This window comes from Canis lupus, chromosome 11 (genome assembly GCF_048164855.1).
Source record: "Canis lupus baileyi chromosome 11, mCanLup2.hap1, whole genome shotgun sequence".
NCBI classification, from domain to species: Eukaryota; Metazoa; Chordata; class Mammalia; order Carnivora; family Canidae; genus Canis; species Canis lupus.
Genome location: NC_132848.1, coordinates 62464616 through 62487164, shown reverse-complemented (window position 1 = coordinate 62487164; position 22549 = coordinate 62464616). Strand labels below are relative to the sequence as shown.

The window sequence follows — 22549 nt, the reverse complement described above, 5'->3', positions numbered from 1 at the left end:
TTTTCCCTTGGCAGCTCAGTTCTGTAGAATAAAGTTTATTTTGGGACTTTGGAGGTATAAAGAAAAAAAAAATAGGATCATGCTGCCAAAAGGCCCACCATGTGCATTTGTGGCCACAGAGAACGAAATGTGTGCTTGTTGCTGGAAATATGAATATCTTCTAGGGTGTTCTTTTTTTAAATTAATTAATTTATTTATTCGTGAGAGACAGAGAGAGAGAGAGAGAGAGAGAGGCAGAGAGACAGGCAGAGGGGGAAGCAGGCTCCCCCCACAGGGAGCCCCATGCGGGACTAGATCCCAGAACTCCGGGGTCACACCCTGAGCCAAAGGTAGACGTCCAACCACAGAGCCACCCAGGCATCCCGGGTGTTCCTGATTCCATTAGGACCTTGCACCATCTTCAGTATCTTTAAAGACAAAATTTTAGGTGGAAGCTCTCAGTGGGCAGTAAATAACCCTTGATCTTCCTCCAACCAGAGATGTGTTCTGTTTGCTGACTACCTGAGTCATCTCGTGGCACTTCGGCATTGTCCTGGTGACTTGCAACATACCCTGTACAGGTTCAAAGGGCAATTTCTTCTGCTTACCTTATAGGAGAGGTCAGGTGAAATAGCACAGCAAGGACAGTTTGTTTCTCCTCTGGTCATTACAGAGATTTACAGGAAAGAGAAGCCTTTCCTCCCTTTTCAGAGCGGCGCTCTTCCAGGTGTGTGTGCTGGAATAAAATCCTAGTGCAAAGCCCATCTTACAATGCCCAAGCCCGGAAGAATTTGGCATCAATGAGACATGGAGGTAGGTGACATGAGATACTGCATTTATTCCATCGTTGGTGAGGACAAAACCGGGCCACTGTTGTCACGGGTGAAAAGTGTTTTCAAAAAGTCTGCTCTGGTGCTTGTTAGATAAGGGGCCTCCTTAGTCTGAATAACCTGAACAAGGTCTATACGCATCACTGAAATGGACTCGTGTTTACCGTGGGTCCTTGCTCCCCAGGATTAGGGGTGCAAGGGCGGTGTGAGCGACATCAAGCGAGGAAACCTCAAACAACCTGCGGGGAAAGTGCTAGGAGGCTGCTTAGAAGAAAACAGATTTTCTGAATCTCCTCCAACTTGCGGCGGCGGGTAGCAAGCTCTCTCCTGCAGTGAGAAGAGACCCCAAACTGCTGTCACAACCTGCTAGAGAACTTCCTTCGGCTGAGGGAACTTTCTGAAACTAACTAAAAATGGTTCAAGTGTATTACATAAACCAGAGTTCTGTTGCCATCCTCTCTTGGAAAAGATGCTTTGGGGAAAAAAAAAAAAAAAATCCCAGAATCAACTGATGGTCCTTAGTGTGGAGTTTTTAAAACACACTAATGTACCACAATCACGAGGAAGCCTTTAGGGAAGTTGGGATTCATACCCACTCAGTGCATGTTTTTACTGCACGGGGATCCTCTCTTGAATGCTCTCACTCGGGGACAATTCAGCCCATGCCTGTGCTCCTAGGGACTGAGCCATTTTCAAGTCCCTTTATGATCTATGCAGAAATTATCTGTACTTCCAAACCATCAAATGTAGTGCGTGGGTGCAATGGCTGCTTTCCAGTGAGCTGAATAGCTCTCATGACTTGGCATACAGTCTCTCCCTGGGCCCTTCAGTAATGGCATTTCACTTAATACAATATGCCCCTAACTGAGTTTTAGTGATTTCAAATGAATTTAGTCTCCTTATCAATATCCTCTATTTGGTGGTGTGCTTGCTCTTCAGCGTTCTGTGCCAATAAATCCAGCACAAGTGCTGCCTCCTTCCCTCTCAATTGTCTGGTCTCTGTCCTATGAAAGCAAACACCAGGCAGCAGAAAAGGAGGCTCTCAAAAACCTCGTTTGTATCATAAATGTAAATATCAATAAATTCAGAAGGTTGACAAGGGCGTGCTCTCAATAGATTTGGCCGTGTTGTTGGCTGTTTTACAAGGGCGATGCTGGAATACAAGGAAGCCCACGGAGCTTGCTTGCACTCTTAAAAGGACGTGTCAAAATTTGAATCCAGAGAAACTGTTGGCCTGTTCAAAAACCGAACTCACTGAGTCCCCTTGCAGGGCAAGGCAGCGCAGTCCTAGAAGGAAAGGAAGGAGGCCTTGCCAGGGCTGTGGATTCTCCATGGCCTGCACAAAGAAATCAGAATTAATTTGCGATTGATTAAGAAATGTTTTAGTATTTTTTTTTTAACTGGAATTCTCCAAGGAAGCTTTTTTTTTTTTTTCTTTTTATGCTGTATTTTTTTGCTATTAATACATTGGTCTGCTCTGGTTGGGTTTCAGCGTGCCTTCCTTGCTTCTTTTTTTAATTAAACTTTTCATTTTAAGATGACTGTAGATTCACGTGCAGCTGTAAGAAAAGACCTAATGAGATCACGTGTACTCGTTACTCAGTTTACTCCAAAAGTAATGTCTGGTGAAACTACAGTGGAACACGATAACCAGGATAGCGGAGTATGATAACCAGGATATTGACACTGATCCAGGCAAGATACAGAGATTTCCATCAACACAAGGATTCTTCATCTTGCAGCTTTAGAGCTACACCCACTTATTTCCTGTCCCCACCCTGCCTTAGAGCCCGGAAATCACAAATTTTTTTCTCTGATTCTGTTATTTCAGGAATGCTGTGTATACGGAATCATGGGATCGGGGTTTTTTTATTCAGCATAATTCTCTGGAGATTTATTCAGGTAGGTACCAATTGTTTATATTTATTGCTAACTAATATTCATGGTACAGATACACCACAGTTTAACCATTACCCGATGAAGGACATCGAGGTTGTGTCCAGTTTGGAAGTATTCCAATAATTCTACAATGCACATTTCTGTACGATTTTCTGTGTAATGGAAGTTTTCACTTTCCTGGGATATCTGTCCAGCAGTGTAATTACAGATAGGTCATATGGTAGCTGCAGTTTAATTTTGTAAGAAAATGCTGAACTATTTTTCATGGCAGCTGTACCATTGCACATTCTCACCAGCAGTGTATGAGTGGTACAGTTTCTCCACATTCTCTCCAACATTTGATGTTGTCACTATTTTTTTATTTTAGCTACTTTGATAATTATACAGCAATATCTCATTGTGGTATAATTTGCATTTTCCTAGTGGCTAATGATGTTGAACATCTTTTCATGTGTTCATTTGCCATCTGTATATTCTCCTCGTCAGTTTTGCCCGTTTTCTGATAGAATTTTTTTGATGTTGAGTTTTGAGACTCTCTTAAATATTCTAATCATTGGACCTTTATCAGATGATTTGCAAATATTCTTTCCCGGTGTATAGCTTGTCTTTTTATCCTTTTGATTGGGTATTTTACAGACTAAAAGGTTTTGTTTTTGCAGTGCCTAACAAATTAATTTTTGCTTATATGGATAGTGATTTTGCTGTCCAGTAAAAAAAAAATGTACTTATTCATAGATCTTGAAGATTTTCTGCTGTATTTTTCCTAAAATTTTATAATTTTACATATAATTCTATGACCTATTTTCAGTTATTTTTTATATAAGGTATGAGATATAAGCTCATTTTATTAATTTAATTTTTTTGCCAGTTGGACTTTTTAAAAATTTCAGTATAGTTAACATACAGTGTTATAATAGTTTCAAGTTAGAACAGTTCTATACTTTACTCAGTGCTCATCATGATAAGTGTGTGTACTCTTTAAATTCCATTGTCTAGTTCACCCATCCCTCTACTCCCTCAAACCATCAGTTTGTTCTATATAGTTAAGAGCCTGTTCCTTGGTTTGTCTTTTGCTTTTTTCCCTTTGTTCATTTGTTTTGTTTCTTAAATTCCATATAAGTGAAATCGTATGGTATTTGTCTATCTCATTTCACTTAGCATGATACCCTTTAGATTCACCCATTTTGTTGCAAATGGCAATATTACATTCTTTTTTATGGCTGAGTGCATATATATGTATACACACACACACACACACACACACACACGTACCACATTTACTTTATCCATTCACCTGTCAGTGGATACTTGGTCTACTTGCATAATTTGGCTATTGTAAATAATGCTACAGAAACATAGAGGTGCATATATCTTTTTGAGTTAGTGTTTTCATTTTCATTGAATACTAAATACCCAATAGTGGAATTACTGAATCATATGTATTTCTATTTTCTATTTTTTTGAGGAATCTCCATACTATTTTCGGCAATGCCTATACCAGTGCATTCCCACCAATAGTACATGAGCATTTCTTTCTCTCCACACTCACCTGTTGTTTCTGGTGTTGTTGATTTTAGCCATTCTGATTGGTATGAAGTGACAAATCACTGTGGTTTTGATTTGCATTTCCCTGATGATGAGTGGTGTTGAACATCTTTTCATGTGTCTGTTGGCCATCTGTATGTCTTCTTTGGAGAAATGCCTGTTCATGTCTTCTGCCCATTTTTAATTGGATTATTTATCTCTTGGTGTTGAGTTGCATAAGTTCTCTATATAGTTTGGATATTAACCCTTTATTGGATATTGATTTGCAAATACCTTCTCTCATTCAGTACTTTGTCTTTTAGCTTTGTTAATTGTTTCCTTGGCTGTGCAAAAGCTTTTTATTTTGATGTAGTCCCAATAGTTTATTTTTTCTTTTGTTTCCCTTGCCTCAAAGAGACATATCTAGAAAAACATTGCTATGGCCAACGTCAGAGAAGTTACTGTCTGTGCTTTTTGTTTTGTTTTGTTTTAGGTTTCACATTTTGGTCCTTAATCCACTTGAGTTTATTTTTGTGTATGGTGTAAGAAAAGTGGTTCAGTTTCATTCTTTTGCATATAGCTGTCCAGTTTTCCTATCTCTATTTATTGAAGAGACTATCTTTTGCCCATTACATACTCTTAACTCCTTTGTCTAAGATTAACTGACCATATTAAGTGTTGCTTGAGTTCTGGACTCTATTCTGTTTCATTGATCTATGTGTCTATTTTTATGCCACTACCATACCGTTTTGATTATTATAGCTTTGTAGTATGAAGGCTCATCTTTTTACAATGATCGTCTAATTTCCCCAGAACCATTTGTTGAAAGGTTCACTTGTATCTACTGAATGCTTTGAACCTTTATCAAAAATCAGTTGAGACCTCCAGTTTCATTTGAAGAGCTTAGAAGTCACTGCTCCATACTAACAAAGCTGAACAAACTCAAAATATTTAACTCTTCTTAGATCCATCATATAAGTGAGGTTGTAGGACAAACTGATACCCCCCGAATTGGAAACAGATATGTGGGTAGATACAGAGAGTCACACTTTCCAGAACAGAAACTCATGAGCAGAAACTTCTGCAGGAACTGATGTCAGTGTAGGAACACCTAAGCTGTAATTGGCAAATTGCTGGAAGCTCAGTGTAGACAACTCTGAAAGTTAAAAACTCCAGGTTGACCCAGTCATGGAAGTTGGGGGGCAGGATAGAAACACATTTGTGAGTTTTACCTCCAAGAGCTCTACTAGGTTCTCACAGAAAATATTGGAGAAGAATCCCCCAAAGCTTCCAGAAAGGGAAGGGGAAAGGGAAACACTTTGAAATATACCAGAGCATTCCCTTCTCTTTAATAAAACCTGACCTCAGGAGAAATTATTTTACCAGATAGTACTAGGGTTTTATCTGAGTCTTCCTGACCAGGGAAAAACCCATCCTAGCTCTCTGTGGCTTTCTACATGAAGTAAAGAAAATACCAAATCCAGCTCCAGTTAGCCGTCCTATATAAGAAATGAAAAAAAATAGAAAGCACCTGTGAAATTCACAGGCTCCAGGGGCACAGGCTCACCAACAGACTGATACCTAATTATAGGACTATAGAATACTTCTCCTAATGCCTTACCACTAAATTACTAAAGGCTTATTCACTGCATTTCCTTCCAGTGCATCATATCCACCTTCCAATAAAAAATTACAAGTCTATACAAATGTCAAAAAACACCATGTAAAAGTACTGAACAAGAATCAGAACAAGAAGTGGCAGAAATGGAAAAACCGTTGGAATTATCAGACTTGGAAATTTAAAAAAACTATAATTAGTATGTTAAGGATTTTAATGGAAAGTGTAGAAAACATGCAAGAACATATGAATCACATCAACAGAATTAGGAATTCTAAGAAAGAATCAAAAAGAAATGCTGTAGATAAAAAAGTACTGTAACAGAAATGAAAAACACCTTTGATAGGCTCATTATCAGTCTGGACATGGTTAAGAAAAAAATCTGAGCTTGAAGATATGACAATAGGAAATTGTAGATTGTGGTGGAGAACCCAGCTTCCCTTTCCCCCCACAAAGATCAATGATTGAACAGAGCATTCTATGCATGAATAAAAACAGTTCTGGGAAACCTCTGGAGTCCACTTAAGAAGTTTTAGCATTACCATGGAACAAAAAAACAGAATAATTGCAGAATTCATTAATACTACAATATGGTGATGTAACTACTTAATTCTAGTGTAAAGGTTAAAGGACAAAAATATTAAAAATAGCTATAGCTTCAAAAATTTGTTAATGAATACACAATATAACAATATAAATATAAAAGAGGGAATAAAAGGACAAAGTTTTTATACATCATTGAAGTTAAATTGTTATCAGTATGTGTATATATATATATATATATATAAACTCATAGTATATATACTATACATATATATACTGATGCCATATATATATGATATTTTATGTAAACCTTACAAGGCAAAGAACAAATTTAAACAATCTACACAATTTTACACAAAGCAGAAATCTTCAACAGATACACAAAAGGTAAAGAGACAGGAATCAAAGCACATCACTATGGAAAATAATCATTTTACAAAGGAAGGCAGCAATGGGGCACGAGGGTTAAGCATCTGACTCTCTTGATCTCAGCTTAGGTCTTGCTTTCAAGGTCATGAGTTTAAGCCCTGTGTTGGACTCCACGCTGGGCATGGAGCCTACTTAAAAAACAAAACAAACAAACAAACAAACAAAAACACAGGAATGCAGCAAGAAAGAAAGAAAAGAAAAATATAACTACAAAACAGAAAACAATAAAATGGCATTAGTAAATCCTTACCTATCAATAATAATGCTAAATGTTAATAGAATGAATCCTCCAATCAAAACGCATAAAGTGGCTGAATAGCTTTAAAAAAAAAAAAGACCCAACTATATGCTGCCTAGAAGAGACTCACTTTAGCTTTCAAAACACACATAGGCTTAAAGTGAAGAGATGACAAAAAAAAAAAAAAAAAAGAAAAAGAAAATACTCTATGCAAGTAGAAAACAAAAGAGAGCAGAAGTAGCCATGTCTATATCAAACAAAATGAATTTGAAGCCAATAATGGTTAACAGGAGACAAAGATGGCCATTATATAAGTGGGTCAATTCATTAAGAATATACAATAATCAGAAATATATATGCACTCAACATTGGAGAATCTCAATATATAAGCACACACTATCCAATTTGACGGGAGAAATAGACAATACCGTATGAGTAAGGGGTATCAGTACCCCACTTCCAACAGATAGATCCAGACAGAAAACCAGCAAGGCGATGTTTGATTCGAACCATACTTTAGACCAAATGTAACTAACAGGCACATATACTCCATCCAACAGAATAAACATTCTTTTCAAGCACACTCAGGCGTTCTCAAGGTTGTTGATACCGGGGGAGGTTGTGCATGTGTGGAGACGGGGGGTATATGGGAACTCCGTACTTTCCACTCAGCTTTTCTGTGAATGTAAAACTGCTCTAGGAAGTAGTTTACTAATTTAAAAAGTAATTAAAGCCTGAAAGATCATTTGAGTATATTTCTGTGGGTCTATTTCTTATTGATGAGGTCCATTGATCTATGTGTCTATCGTCTGCCAATACCATAGATCTTGATTACTGTAGTAGCTATATAATACATCTGGAAATCAGATAGAATAATTTCTTCTTCAATATTCTTTTTTTTTTTTTTTCAAAATTGTTTTAGCTTTTCTAGTTGTGCAAGTTTCTTCTGGCCTCTCTGGTTTCTGATGGTAAATCCTATCATCTGAATATTTTTTTCCTACGTGGTTAAGGTGCCATTTCTCTCTTGCTGCTTTCAAGATTTTTCCTTTGTGTTTAGTTTTTAAAAGTTTCACTAGCATGTGTATTGGTGTGAATGCCTTTGGGTTTATCCCATGAGGGTTTTGTATACCTTTTTGAATCTGTAGGTCTATATATTTTGCCAAATTTACAAAATCTGCAGCCATTATTTTTTTGAGAAGTTTTTAGCCTCATTCTTCTCCTCTTCTTCTGGAACTCTGATGACATGAATATAAGATATTTGTGATAGCCCTATAGGTCCCTTAGGTTCTGTTCATTTTTAAATTTCAGTTTACTTTCTCTCTGTTCACATTGGGTCATTGTATTCCATTATCTTTCAGTTAATCATTCCTTCTCCTGTTCCTTCCACTTTGTCTTGAGTCCATATTGAGTTTTTAAATTTGTTATATTTTTTCATTTTAAAATTTTTATCTGGTTCTTCTTTTTTGAAAAACCTCTCTGTTTCTTTACTGTGTCTTTATTTCTTCATTATTTCATGTCTGTTTATAATTGCTCATTTAAGCATTTTTATGATGATTGCATTTAAATCTTTGCCAAATAATTTGAAATCTCTTGTCACCTCTGTGTTAGCATCTATTTATTGTCTTTTCATTCAGTTTGATGTCTCTGTTTCTTAACAGAGTAAGTGGTTTTCATTGAGTCTTTGGCATTTTAGTTATTATATCCTGAGAGTCTGCATTTCATTTTAATAAATATTCCTTATTTATTTAATAAATAAATATTCTTTTTGCTGACTTCCTCTAGCGCTGCTCCAGCAGCATAGGAATGTCACCTCATTATAGCCAGGTTTCTATAGGAATACAGGTTTCCTACTCACCTTTTTTTGACACCCAAGGTGAGTAGTACTTATTACTGCTGGGTGTGAGTAAGAGTTCTGGCTTTCCATGGGCCTCCACTTTCCTGACTGGGATGGGCTGAGTTCTCCTTAACTGCCTCCAGCTGTCTCCACTGACACAGAGTGGGTAGTGGGAAGAGGATCATAATTGCTGGATGAAAGTCATAGCATTCTCCTGTCTTGGCTCTGACACTTCTCCATTGAGGAACTGAAGAGTGGTCTGAATTCTCCTTACCTCAAGTGGATGTCAAATTCTAGGCCATATGGTCTTTACTGATACCGGTGTTGGAAGAAAGGAGCTTGCCCCTACCCCACAGGGATCAAAGTCTGAGCTCCCAGCCTGGCTATTGCTGGCCTAGGTAAGGGGAAGCCATCATTTATTCTGTCTTCTTCTCTACGAGTCTTATGTTTATTTTTTAAATGTTGTCTAGGGCTTTAACTATTGTTAATAGGAAGAATAGGGGAAAACATGGCTACTTCCATGAAGCTGAAGCCCTCCTGCCCCATGCTGCTTTAGTATCTTCCCAAAATCTATAGTTAAGCATGACTTCCCACAATTATAAATTAAAGCCCATTTCAAAAGGAGTGCATCTCCCACTCAGCATCTTGCATAATACCTAAATCTTCCAAACATTCAGTTCACCTTTTTTTTATTTTCTGTCATGTAAACCATGTATTATTAGCTATTCTGGAAAAGTAAATAGGTGCCAGGTAAGGTAAGATCCTCCTATCTGAGGATTATCTTATTGACCAGTTAATTTGCTCTTTAGGAGCCTTCCATGGGAAGAACTCTGGGGCCGTTGGGACAAATGCAAGGACATTGGTCATCTGAAGGTGATGTGTTGAGATTGGAAGGGGATGGAGAGGGTGCTATTTGTTATTAATCTCAATGGGATCTTCATGCTACTACATTTTCTTAGACCATTCATTTTTTTACTTTCTTGATGACTATTTTATATCTCTCTCTATAAATCTATAGCAGATCCCTCCCATCTTCAACTGATAACAATATATCTAATTTCACTGAGAAATTACAAGAGAATGTCCATATGTTTCCATAGTACATCTACCTATCTACCTATTGAATGAATAAATGATTGATATATGAAGAAGGAGACACTAAAAGAAAGGCAGAAACAACAAACCAGACTTATTATAGGATATACTTGGAGTTTCCAAGCTTTTCAGCCCTGGTAAATAGTTTTGAACTGAGCGATCTATGTGGGGAACAGGCCTAGCTAACAAGTCATTTTTTTTTTCAAGATTTCATTTATTTACTTATTTGAGAGAGAGGGAGAGAAAGAGCATGAACAGAGGGGAGGGGCAGAGGATATAGGAGAAACAGACTCCTCACTAAGCAGGGATCCCAACATGGGGATTTGATCTCATGACCTGAGTAAGGCAGATGCTTAACCAACTGAGCCACCCAGGCACCTCAAGTCATTTTTTTTTTTTAATTCAGAAATGAGAGTGCTCAGGGAATCCAAATGAATATTCTAACTTGAGTTTGAAAATACAATTAATGCAACTTAACAATGTAAAGATAAATATTATATACTTTCCCAGTTTTTTAACTCTCTACCTTTGCAGGTAGACTTGGAATAATCCTATTTCACTTTGATGTAAAAGGAAGATTACCTAGAAAACTACTTTATTAAGAAATGCTTTATGTAGTACCTTTTTTAGTTAGTGAACATCTTCACCCCTTACAAAACATGTTCAAGAGAGGTCACACATTAGATTTGCAGTTCCAAAAGGAAACTGGCCACAAGAAAACTTGAGGAAGTTTTTAAAAAATGTTTTTAAAAGTTTTTAAAAAACTTAGTTCTACTAAGTTAAAAAATTAGTAGAACTAAAATAAAAAATTGGAGATCATTCAATTGAGGAATCATAATAACCTTAATTTTTGGAGGTCTGCATTTGCCTAGAAATTTTCAGAAAAAGAAACAGAAAACAAGCATGATTCATTGACCCACTTTCCTTTAGTTTACCATTTAAAAATCCAGAGCTTCCTCAAATCTCCAGCAATTCTTCTCTTCTGTTTTAAACCACTGTGCCAACATAATAATTCACTTTTCCAAGGATGATTCCATCTTAAAATTACTATTCCAACTTTCAGACCTCAATACTCCACGCAAATGTTTATTTCTTTTATTCCTAAAAATCCTGCCTTCTTTTCAAGGGAAAAGTCCATTTGAAACTTTTTTTTTTCTTTAACCAGGCACATGTCTTGTTCTTTCTTTATTTATTTTAGGTTACAATGAATACTAGATCTTATTATTTATAAGGATAATTTTAAAATCTGTCATGTTTGTTCTTTGATTTTATAGCTTTGAAATGGGGTATTTTTAATTAAAAGGGAGGGATCTGATGTCCAGTTCTAAGGGAGCCTTACTGTTATGTCTTTAGTAATTACACACTACAGACAACAGAGAGACTGAGATGTGCTGGGCAGTGCACCAGCACCGGGAAACAAATGCTTGTTGGGTGCCTTTTAAGTCTCACCATTGCATCCCTTTGGCAGCATTTGAAGAAGTTGATCACCTTTTCTCCCTTGACATTCTCTACCTATTACCTCTTTGACATTTCATTTTCTCGGTCTTTTTCTTATCTCTCAGCTTTGTATGGTCTTCCTCTCATCTACATGCTCTTTTACCCCCCCCACCGATCCTTTTATGTTTATCCAAGTGGAATCTATCCTTGCCCTCTTTATGTCTCTCTTTGTTTTAATAAGTTAAAGAAAAAAAATTTTTTGAAGAGTTAATACATTCTCATGGTTCAAAGATCAAAACAATATTACAAGTTTATGCTGACAATGTTCCTTTCCCCACTCTATTTTCCCCATTTTTCCTTGCCGCTAAAAATGACTACCTTTATTAGTTTTGTGTGTTTCTAGTGTTTCTCTTTTTCTACATGCAAGTAAATAAAATACATATTCTGTTTTTCCAAATGTTTTTACACAAAAGGTGGCAAGCTTTATACACCATTCTGCACCATATGTTTGTTTCTTAACTATATATCCTGGTGATCTTTGTATGCTATACAGCTTTTCAGTAGCTACTTAACATTTCATTTTGTTGATATACCCTGGTTGACGTAACCATTCCCCTACTGATGAACACTTAGCTTGTTTCCAATCTATTGTTATTACAAATATCTCTATAATAGCATGTGTTATTTTAGACCCATAGGGGTGCGCCTAAAATATAAATTCTTAGAAGTGGAATGGCTGGGACAATGGCTCTCTGTACTTCCTTCTATAAGCCCTACGTAATTACTCTTAAAGCTACAAGCTTCAACTTACCTGTGTTAATTGGATCCATCCCTTATTTATATCTTGTACTCTAGAATCTGTCCGAGATTCTCTCTCAAATTATCAGCCACATTCTAGACATTGCAACTTCAGTGTTCCATCAGCACTCCAAATTTGTCAATTATGGAATTTTATTCATCTTTTTCCTTTTCTATTTTCAAACCTGGTGCTGCTTCTCTCATTCTTTTACGTATGAATGATTTTTTTTTAATTAAAAAAAGAACAAACAACCTTTCTTTTATTCCTTTTTCTTCCTTGCACTTCCTTAAACATGGACTTTGATTGTTTGGTCAAACTCCCCCTCTTCTCTCTAAATCTTTCTTCATTTTTTTGTCTGCTACAGCATGAAACATGGGAGATGGGTCACTTCATAACTCTTCATACCCCACCTTTTTCTTTCTATCTCAGACCTGAGCGAGCCAGTAGTGGAATAAATTAAGCTGCTGCTCCAAAAAGCAGTATAAGCTAAAATGTGATGACTTCACATTTTATAAATTAGATGTCTCTCTGTTTACCAGGAGTTTAAAAATGAATATCCATAAAAAACAAATTTCTCACCCATACACGTTACTCAATTAAATGACCAGAACTAAAGTAAACTTTATGCCTTTTCAGTTCATTTTGGCTGTTATGTCATCTGTTAACTTGAAAACTTACTTAATTAACTTTTGGTCATACATTTAGTGGTCAACACATCTCACTGCTATAAAATGCTATGAAATAAATAATTGGTATGGAATTAACCAGGATGATTCAAACTCTAGCGTTCCTGGGTATATTTAGTTTTCATTGGGCATGTTAAACTTTCAAGAAAACTATTCGTTCTGGCCACAGTATTGCATTTTGTCTATTTTATTCTATTTTACTTATTTAGTTCCAAATAACCAAGCTTGACTTTTTAAAAAAGAAATCTATTAACTTCTGACAAAATTAACTTAGTTTTTTAGGTAGGCAGAGCCTTTCTCTAATATCACAGGATATCAAAGGCTTAGTGGAGAAAGATATCACCAGAATGATCCTGCCTAATTTTTTAAAAATTTATTATTGACGTGTCGTTGATGGACAGCATTGTATTCATTTCCAATATGCAAGATAGTGATAGTTCTACACATTATTCAGTGTTTGCCACCGTAAGTGTAGTCTCTCTCTGTCACCATACAAATCAATAAAGTATTACTGATTATATTCCCGATACTGTACTTTTCATCTCTGTGGCTTACCTATTTTATAACTGGAAGTTTGTACCTCTTAGTCCTTTATCTGTTTCACTCATTTTCCCACCCACCTCCTCTCTAGCGACCACCAGGCTGTGCTCTGTATTTAAGAATCTGTTCAGTTTTTTGTTTGTTTTTTTTAAGATTCCGCATATAAATGAAAATCATATGATATTTGTCTCTGTCTTATTTCACCTAGCATAATACCTTCTAAGTTCATCCATGTTGTCGCAAATGGCAAGATCTCATTCTTTTCTTGATGGCTGAGTCATATTCCACTATATGCCACATCTTCTTTATTCATTTATTGATGGACGCTTGGACTGCTTCCATATCTTGGCTATTGTAAATAATGCTGCAATAAACATAGCTGCATAATCTTTTTGAATTAGTGTTTTTGTTTTCTCGGGTAAATACCCAGTAATGAAATTACTGGGTCAAATGGCATTTCTATTTGTAATTTTTTGAAGAAGCTCCATACTGTTTTCCACAGTGGCTGCGCCAATTTATATTCCCATTAACACTACACAAGGGTTCCCTTTACTCCACATCCTCGCCCACTCAAAAAAAAAAAAAAAAAAGAAATTGTTTTTTTGAATCTTTGTAGACTTGACTGTTGTGAAGTGATATCCCATTGTTTTTTTTTTTTTACTAAGTTTTTAATTTTAATTCCAGTATAGTTAACATAACAGTGTTATATTCACTGTGGTTTTGAGTTTCATTTCCCTGATGACTAGTGGTGTTGAGCATCTTGTCATGTGTCTGTCGGCCAGCTGTATGTCTTCTTTAGGAAATTGTCTATTCAGGGCCTCTGCCCATTTTTAAATCAGATTAGATTTTTTGGTGTTGAGTTGTATAGATTCTTTATACATTTTAGATTATTAAGCCTCTACTGTATATACCATTTTCAAATATCTTCTCCCATTCAGTAGGTTTCCTGAGGAAATATCTAGAAAAATCTTTCTATAGCTGATGTCAAAGAAATTACTACCTCCATTTTCTAGGAGTTTATGGTTTTAAGTCTCACATTTCGGTCTTAAATCTATTTTGAGTATATTTTTTTGTGTATAGTATAAGATAGTGGTATAGTTTTATTCTTTTGCATGTAGCTGTCCAGTTTTCCTGACACATTTATTTAAAAAATTATCTTTTCCCCATTGTATAGTCTTGACTCTCCTTTGTCATAGATTAATTGACCGTATAATCGTGGGTTATTTTTGGGCTCTCTATCCTGTTACATTGATCTGTGTCTACCATTTGAGCCAGCATCATACTGTTTTAATTACTATAGCTTTGTGATCTTGCCCAATTTTATCTGCTTGGGACATTACCCCCACATTTATCATTTCATAAAAATCTCATCTGCCACAATTCTCTGTCATCATTTGCTTTTTGCGGAGTTAATTTAAAAAGCAAGAAATGTCTAGAGGTAAAACTAAAATATAAATATATAGAGTAGGTTATTTCTGACCAAATCTTGCTGATTACTGATTTCTAGAAGAGAACATAAAAATAAAATAATTATTTTAATATTATTTTACATCAGTTCTTATGGTGGCCAGTTACAATGAAGAAACAGCACAAGCACAATTTTCAAAATGATGGTGCTATGGCAAAGACATCATAATATGCTTGAGTTACTACTGTAAGCAATAGATTTAGAGTATTATGAAAATATATGCTTTCTTAAGTGCTATGAATTACATGGAATAATTCTGAACATCTCCTTTACTGAACTAATGAATCAAATGGAGCTTACTACATTCTCTACAATCAGCATGTGGAAAATGTATGTAGAAATAGAGATTTCACATACACACTGCATCATTCTCAATGATAATGATGTGTTAGGCAGTGTTCAGTTTAAGGAGAAAGAACCTCAATTTGGCAGTTCAAGAACATTTCTAATTTGGTAGGGGGCCTAAGAATACGGCTTGGAAGAATTTAGAGTCTATGCTGGCTGGACATCGAACTAAAATTGAAATTGTAATCTGTTGATGGTGTGTAAAATTAAGCTACAATGTACAAATTCCAGAAGACTTGATCTTTTGTTTTGTTTTTTTGTTTTTTTTTTTTTATGATAGTCACAGAGAGAGAGAGAGGCAGAGACACAGGCAGAGGGAGAAGCAGGCTCCATGCACCGGGAGCCTGATGTGGGATTCGATCCCGGCTCTCCGGGATCACGCCCTGGGCCAAAGGCAGGCACCAAACCGCTGCGCCACCCAGGGATCCCAAGACTTGATCTTTTGAACAACATTCTACTTTTTTGTGTGTCTTCTTTCTTTCCCCTCTTTCTTAAATCCTGGAAGACATAAAGCAGAATATATTCTAACAGAAATTAATTCTTTTTTGCTTCCATTGGAAGAGCTGCAAAAAAAAAAAAAAAAAAAAAAAGTATATGATTGAAAAGTATGTGCTAATTGTAGTGTAGTCCCAAAGGTTTATTTTTGTTTTTGTTTCCCTGGCCTGAGGAGATGTGTCTAGAAAAATGTTTCTACAGCTAGTGTCAAAGAAATCGCTGCCTATGTTTTCTTCTAGGAGTATTGTGGCTTCAGGTTTCACATTTAGGTCTTTCATCCATGTTGAGTTTATTTTTGTATATGGTATAAGAAAGTGGCCGAGCTTCATGGAGCTGTTCAGTTTTCCCAGTACCATTTAACTATCTTTTCCCCACTGTATGTTCTTGACTCCTTTGTCACTGATGAATTGACCATAGAAGCGTGGCTTTATTTCTGGGCTTTCTATCCTATTGCATGATCTGTGTGTCTAGCTTTGTGCCAATAACGTACTGTTTCAGTTACTACAGCTTCGTACTATACCTTGAAGTCTGGGATTGTGAGACCCCCAACTTTTTCTTCTTTCTTAAGATTGCTCTCACTGGGGATCTTTTGTGGTTCCATACAAAGTTTAGGATTATTTGTTCTAGTTCTTTGAAAAACGCTATTGGTATTTTAATAGGGATTGCATAAACCTGTAGATTGCTTTCATTAGTAGGGACGATTTGACAATATTGGTTCTTCCAGCCTGTGAGCATTGAATATCTTTCCACTGTTTTTGTCACTTTCAGTTTCTTTAATAAGTACTTTATAGTTTTCACGGTACAGGTCTTTCACCTCCTTGGTTAAGGTTATTCCTAAGTATTTTATTATTTTTGTTACAAATATAGGTAGACCGTTTTCTTAACTTCCTTTTCAGGTACTTCATTATTACACTTAAATTAACAAAAGAAAAAAATATGTACTAATTGTAGAAGATTTGAAAAATAATGGAAAAATGGAAATAACATAGTATTATCTGTAATAACATCTGTAAGTGTACTACCTAGATAGAACAAATATGAATATTTACACATACCTGAAAAATAACCACATAGACAAAAACATGCACTCATGCACACAACAGATTTTACAAAGTTCAAATCAAACCATATATAATTTTCTCAAATTTATATACAACATATAGTTTTTCCCATAATATGATAAGAACTCATCATTTTCTAATATTCGTATATAGTATATCTGTTTGGTGGAAGTACTATATATACATTGATGTGCTACTGTGGATCTCTTAGCAACTCCACATTCAAAGATTGATATCAAGCTGGTGAGATTATTTCATACATCTATGCAACAAACATTGCAAACCAGGGCCTGAATTATTGTTTTGTTGCTTTGTAAGCCTTAACAAAGCAATAGACAAAATATGAATAATTTAAAATAAAGGCTTACTTTAAAAATTTGTCATGTCTGTAGTGTTTATATCATGAATAGTGTTAAACATTGAGAAAATAATTCTTCAGCTATTCAAGAAATCAATTATCCTATGTAGCAAAGGAGTTATTTTTTTGAAAAATAAGTGACATTTAGACTTTTGTCCTTTTTTCATTTTTTTACTTTTGTCTTACTTATTAATATTAAATGTAAATATTGACCAGTATTCATGTGAGAACTTCATTAAGAGAGCCGGTTTACAAGCACACTACTGGCCACTTCCCACACTCCATATCATCATCATCACTGAATATTAATAATTCTAAAAATCATTTACTATTCAGCAAATTAAATTAGTATGTCATATGTCATTGCTGAGCAATTTTTCATGTATTTGTTGGATATTTGAATTTTTTTATGTGTGCAATTATTTGCTTCTATTGTTGGCTCATATTTCTATCGAAGTTATAATGTTTATTTTATTAATTGGTAAGAGTTTTTTTAAATACTGAGGATAGTAACTCTTCCTTTATATTTGATGAAAATAAGTTTCTACCAGCTTACTTTACTGTTACTTAATATTTAGGTATTTTTGATATAGTGTTTCTCCCTTTTTGAACCTGTGGAAACCACTCCCCTACTCCACAAGTAGTTAAGTACTCTCCTAGCTTTTCTTCTTACGTTATGTGGCAATCAATATCATGTTTAATTTTTCAGTATACATAGAATTTATTTTAATACATGTATTTTTGCCAATATCCATTTTTTTCTAATGCCGTTTATTGAATGAGCAAATCTTCACTTATTATTCTGTGATGTTTTCCTTTTCATTAGCCAAATTCTTATTTTATTTTATTTTTTTCAAATTCTTATTTTAACTAGGATCAGTTTTATAGCTATTTATTTGATTCTATTGATTATCTGCTAATTTTGGTACAATGAAAACATTACCTTAAAATCTTCTAGGGCAAATGTCAGGTTTCTCTCTTCCAGAACATTCTTAGTGATTCCTTCTTGATTCTTTTTCTAATTGTGACATAAAATATTTTTATTAGTTTGTAAAACTACATATCCATTGAGACTCAAATAAATTATTCCTTAAATATATTAGATTGGCATCTTTGCAATATTCAGATTATTCAGCTAGGATGATGATGAACAAATCTTTTTTCATCTGTCAGATTTTCCCCCTCCTACAACAACTACCACCACAATTATTTATTGATTGTTCATTATATGGCAGCCACTAAGAGCAGCAGTGAAAAAGCAGTACCCTGCTCTTAGCAGTCTTTTATTCTGCTGGGGGGTAGAGATTATGTTTTTTATAATCATATAATAGATAGTGTAAAGAAAAGCAAAATAAGTGTCTAAAAGGTGATTGTGGGGAAAATAATTTTATTCAAGTATTATTTCTGATACACACATGTATATACATATATATATACACACACATACATGTAAACATATTTGTCTCTGTGGAAAAAAATTTTTTTGGAAAAAATTCTTACCATCTCTTCCAATTGGTTGTTGGTATTATGGAGAGGGAAGGGATCTTCCTATGTGTATCTTTTATCTTGACATTTTCTTACATAATAAATTTTCATTTGCTTTTATTGGTTTTTCTATATCATAAAGATACCATCTATGAATAACAAAAACAGAGTTTTGTGTTCTCCCATTGATTACACCTCTAATTCCTGTTTTTAATCCTTTTGCATTGCCTATAATGTTCAGAAAGCATATGTAATAATAGCAGCAGAGATCAAGAATTTTTTTTTCTAATTAAATTTTTTGATGATCTTTCTCGGTACTCACAAAGATTATATTTGCTGTCAGTTTCAGATAGATATTCTTACTTGTGTTAAAGCTATATGTACTCTCTTCTGCTATAATACCAGTTGCCTTCCTAAGAAACATTATGATTTTGTAAATTCAGTTATTAAAACAATTATTTCAATAGAAAGTAGTTCTTGGTTAAACAATTTTCAAATTTACGTTTATGTTTTCTACCCTGAATGATTATTAATAATAGCTATATAATTATAAATATATACTTATAAAACATTAGCATCAACAAGAAAACCCTATTTGGGTTACATTTGTCTTTTGTTCTGGTGAAATCATTTTCCTGTTGTTTCTTACACATCTCCACACCTTTATCATCTTTACTCACCACTGCTTCAGGAACAAAGTCTATAGCCATTAAAAATTAGCTATTGGGAGAACAGATCTTATCTTCCTCTTCCTCTCTGCCTCCCTCTTTTCTCTTTTCCCTTTCTCCCTGCTTTCCTTCCTCCCAGTCTCCTCTCTCCTTGTCTTACTTAATTCCTCACACAGTACTGTTTTTCTCTGATTACTGGTTTAATTCCTGATCATGTGACAGTAATGTCTTGAGAGTTTGAAAAAGTATCATTTGTAAAGTTTGTCTGATTTAAAAATCTTTCTCAGAGTTCATCCATAATGGTTTCACATCTTTTCTTTGTTCTTTTTTTCTTTTTTTTTACATCTTTTCTATGCAATTGGCCTTTCTCTTCTACTTTTTTTTTTTTTAATTTTTATTTATTTATGATAGTCACACAGAGAGAGAGAGAGGCAGAGACACAGGCAGAGGGAGAAGCAGGCTCCATGCACCGGGAGCCCGACGTGGGATTCGATCCCGGGTCTCCAGGATCGCGCCCTGGGGCGAAGGCAGGCACCAAACCGCTGCGCCACCCAGGGATCCCTCTCTTCTACTTCTTATTTAGCTTAGTTTCCCATAAAATCTTCTGGGTGGTAGTGCAGTGTGGTGTCTAAGAGAAGGGACTCTGGTGCCAGATTTCTTTTCTGGTCCCCGGATCTGCCACATGCAGCTATTTCACCTCAGGTGAATTACTTAACATCTCAATGTCTGAGTTTCCTTATGTGTGAACTACCCCACTCATCATATACTTTTATCTGAGAATTGAATGGTTTAATAGATTTAAAGTCTTAGCACATGGTCTGGCACTAGATAAGCACTCAAAATATGTTAGCTATTATTCTCTATTTCTAAGATCCCTACATTTATTGGAGATCATTATGAATAGTGCTTTCATACTTAAGAGACCTGTTATTTGGAAACATCCTTTTTATCATATGTGTAATTTTTATCCTCATTTTTACAATAAATTTATCCAAAGTTAAATATTGTATGTTACATATTTTGACTTTGTGTATCTCCCCCAGTCTAAAATGAGTAACCTCCTCATCTTATTAATAACTTAGAAATTTACAGTATAGAAATTAGGTAATTTGTTGATTTCTGCAATGTATTATTTTGCCTTTTTCTGGCTTTCACTAGCTTATCATTGAGTCAGAAGATATGAATTTATAGTTTTATTATTTTAATGCAATGGTCATTGTTATTTTTGAAGTTATGTTCAATTAAAATACTGATTCCAAATCCACCTTAGTTATTTAGAGTGTTTTATGTGTTGGGGGGAGGGAGGAGATTTCATTGGACAATCACAGTGGTTAACTCAGTTATTTCTAATTGGTTGTCTTGAGGCCCAAGACTGTATACCTCATTATTTAAGTGTTTTGGCAATTCTTGAGAAATTCTGTCTGAGTTACTATGCTTTTAAAGTATTTTGTGTATGCAACAAAGAACATATATTCTTTGGTGTTTGCAATACACATCAATATGATGAAATAGGTGATTTATTAATTATATAATCCAAATCACCTATTTCATTGTACTTTCTGTATGTGCTTACTTGAATCATCAAAGGCTGACAGAGATATATTAATCTCTCCCACAAATATTGAGTTTCTGTCATTTTATCTTTGAATTTCTAATAAGTTTGTGCTCTACATTTCTAAGTTACGCTATTAGGCCTTACAGAGCCATTACTGTTATATATTCATTTTGGATTATATTCAGTGGTGTACTAGTAAATGTTTAACAACCAAGTCTCTGTGGGAAGGGAGTGGAGAGGAGGTCTAATCTGAAACATTTGCCAAATTCTAAGTTACCACAGCCAATTTCAAGTTCTGTAAGTGACATCACTGAATGTGAAGTTGAGAAGAGTAGCATATAACTGATTCTTCTGAATTGACCTTCAATTCAACACTGAATATATTTTCTTAACACAAAATAATCATCATTCTTCTGATTTTTTCTATAATTTTATATTTCTGATATGAATACTACCACTTAAAATTTCTAGTTTGGGGCGCCTGGGTGGCTCAGTTGGTTAAGCATCTGTCTTTGGCTTAGGTCATGATCCCAGCGTCCTGGGATCCAGCCCTGCCCTGCATCTGACTCCCTGCTCAGTGGGGAGTCTGCTTCTTCCTCTCCAACAGCCTCTCCCCCTGTTTATGCTCTCTCTCTCTCACAAATAAATATATAAAATCTTTTAAAAATTTTTAAAATAAAATTTCTAGTTTGTTTGGTATATCTTTACCCAGTAATGTTTTTCTACTTTCTAATTACTGGGACATCTTTTAGAAGTAGGTAGTATATATCACAGTCTTTTACTGGTGTCAGAGATGTTTTGAGTTTTATCCATTTACATTTATTATGATAATTAGGATGTTTGATGTTCTTCCTGTAGTTTTTAATATTTTTTAATTTAATAAATATTTTTCCTTTATTTTATACAAATGAGATGTCTTATTTATTTTACTATGAGAATTATGTTTTATTTGCATTTTATCTTTTCTAATAATATTCAGTTTTACCTTGATGTTTGTTCAATTGAATGTTAATTTTTAAATAACACTGAACTATATTTTCTTATTCTTTTTTTTAAAGACTTTATTTATTTATTTATTCATGAAAGCACAGAGAGAGGCAGAGACACAGGCAGAAGGAGAAGCAAGCTCTATGCAGGGAGCCCAATGTGAGACTCGATCCCAGGACTCCAGGATCACACCCTGAGCCAAAAGCAGATGCTCAACTGCTGAGCCACCCAGGCATACCTGAACTATATTTTCGATGTAGCAAAATAAAAAATAAGACCATCTCGCTATTTATTTCCAAACTATTTAATCAATATTTTAATTACATCTATTATAAAGAGCTCTTATAAGAGATATAAATATCTCTTATAAAGAGCATGCAGTTGGATTTTTACACACAATTTAAGTATTACATCTTGCCCCAGATTAATTAATTACTTCATTCCACATTTATTACGATTGCTGCTTTTGTCTATTTATTTTGTTGGTTGCCTTTATAATTTATATTGTTTCTTTTTTATTTTTTATCTTATTTGTTCTAATAATTTGTGAGTTCTTTTCTCTATTTTTATTCTAATAGTTGTTTTTTGCTAAATGTATGAGCAGTTATATTCTCTATTCAACTAAAAGTTAATCAGTATCAACTTCTGATTTCCTGACTTAAGAAATTAACTAAGT

The 22549-nt window shown here is 34.8% G+C and overlaps 1 long non-coding RNA gene across 19 annotated transcripts in view; it reads left to right on the top strand.

Annotated features, from left to right (window-relative positions):
* Positions 1-22549, top strand: part of LOC140600288 (uncharacterized) — a 284954-nt gene that overhangs the window by 155715 nt on the left and 106690 nt on the right. For 18 of the 19 annotated variants that reach the window (XR_012003539.1, XR_012003555.1, XR_012003552.1 and 15 more), the window contains one exon: positions 2641-2711. This is a non-coding gene — a long non-coding RNA (uncharacterized lncRNA). Of the gene's footprint in view, positions 1-652; positions 793-2640; positions 2712-22549 lie in introns of all 19 variants that reach the window. The other variant, XR_012003556.1, reaches the window with a different exon arrangement.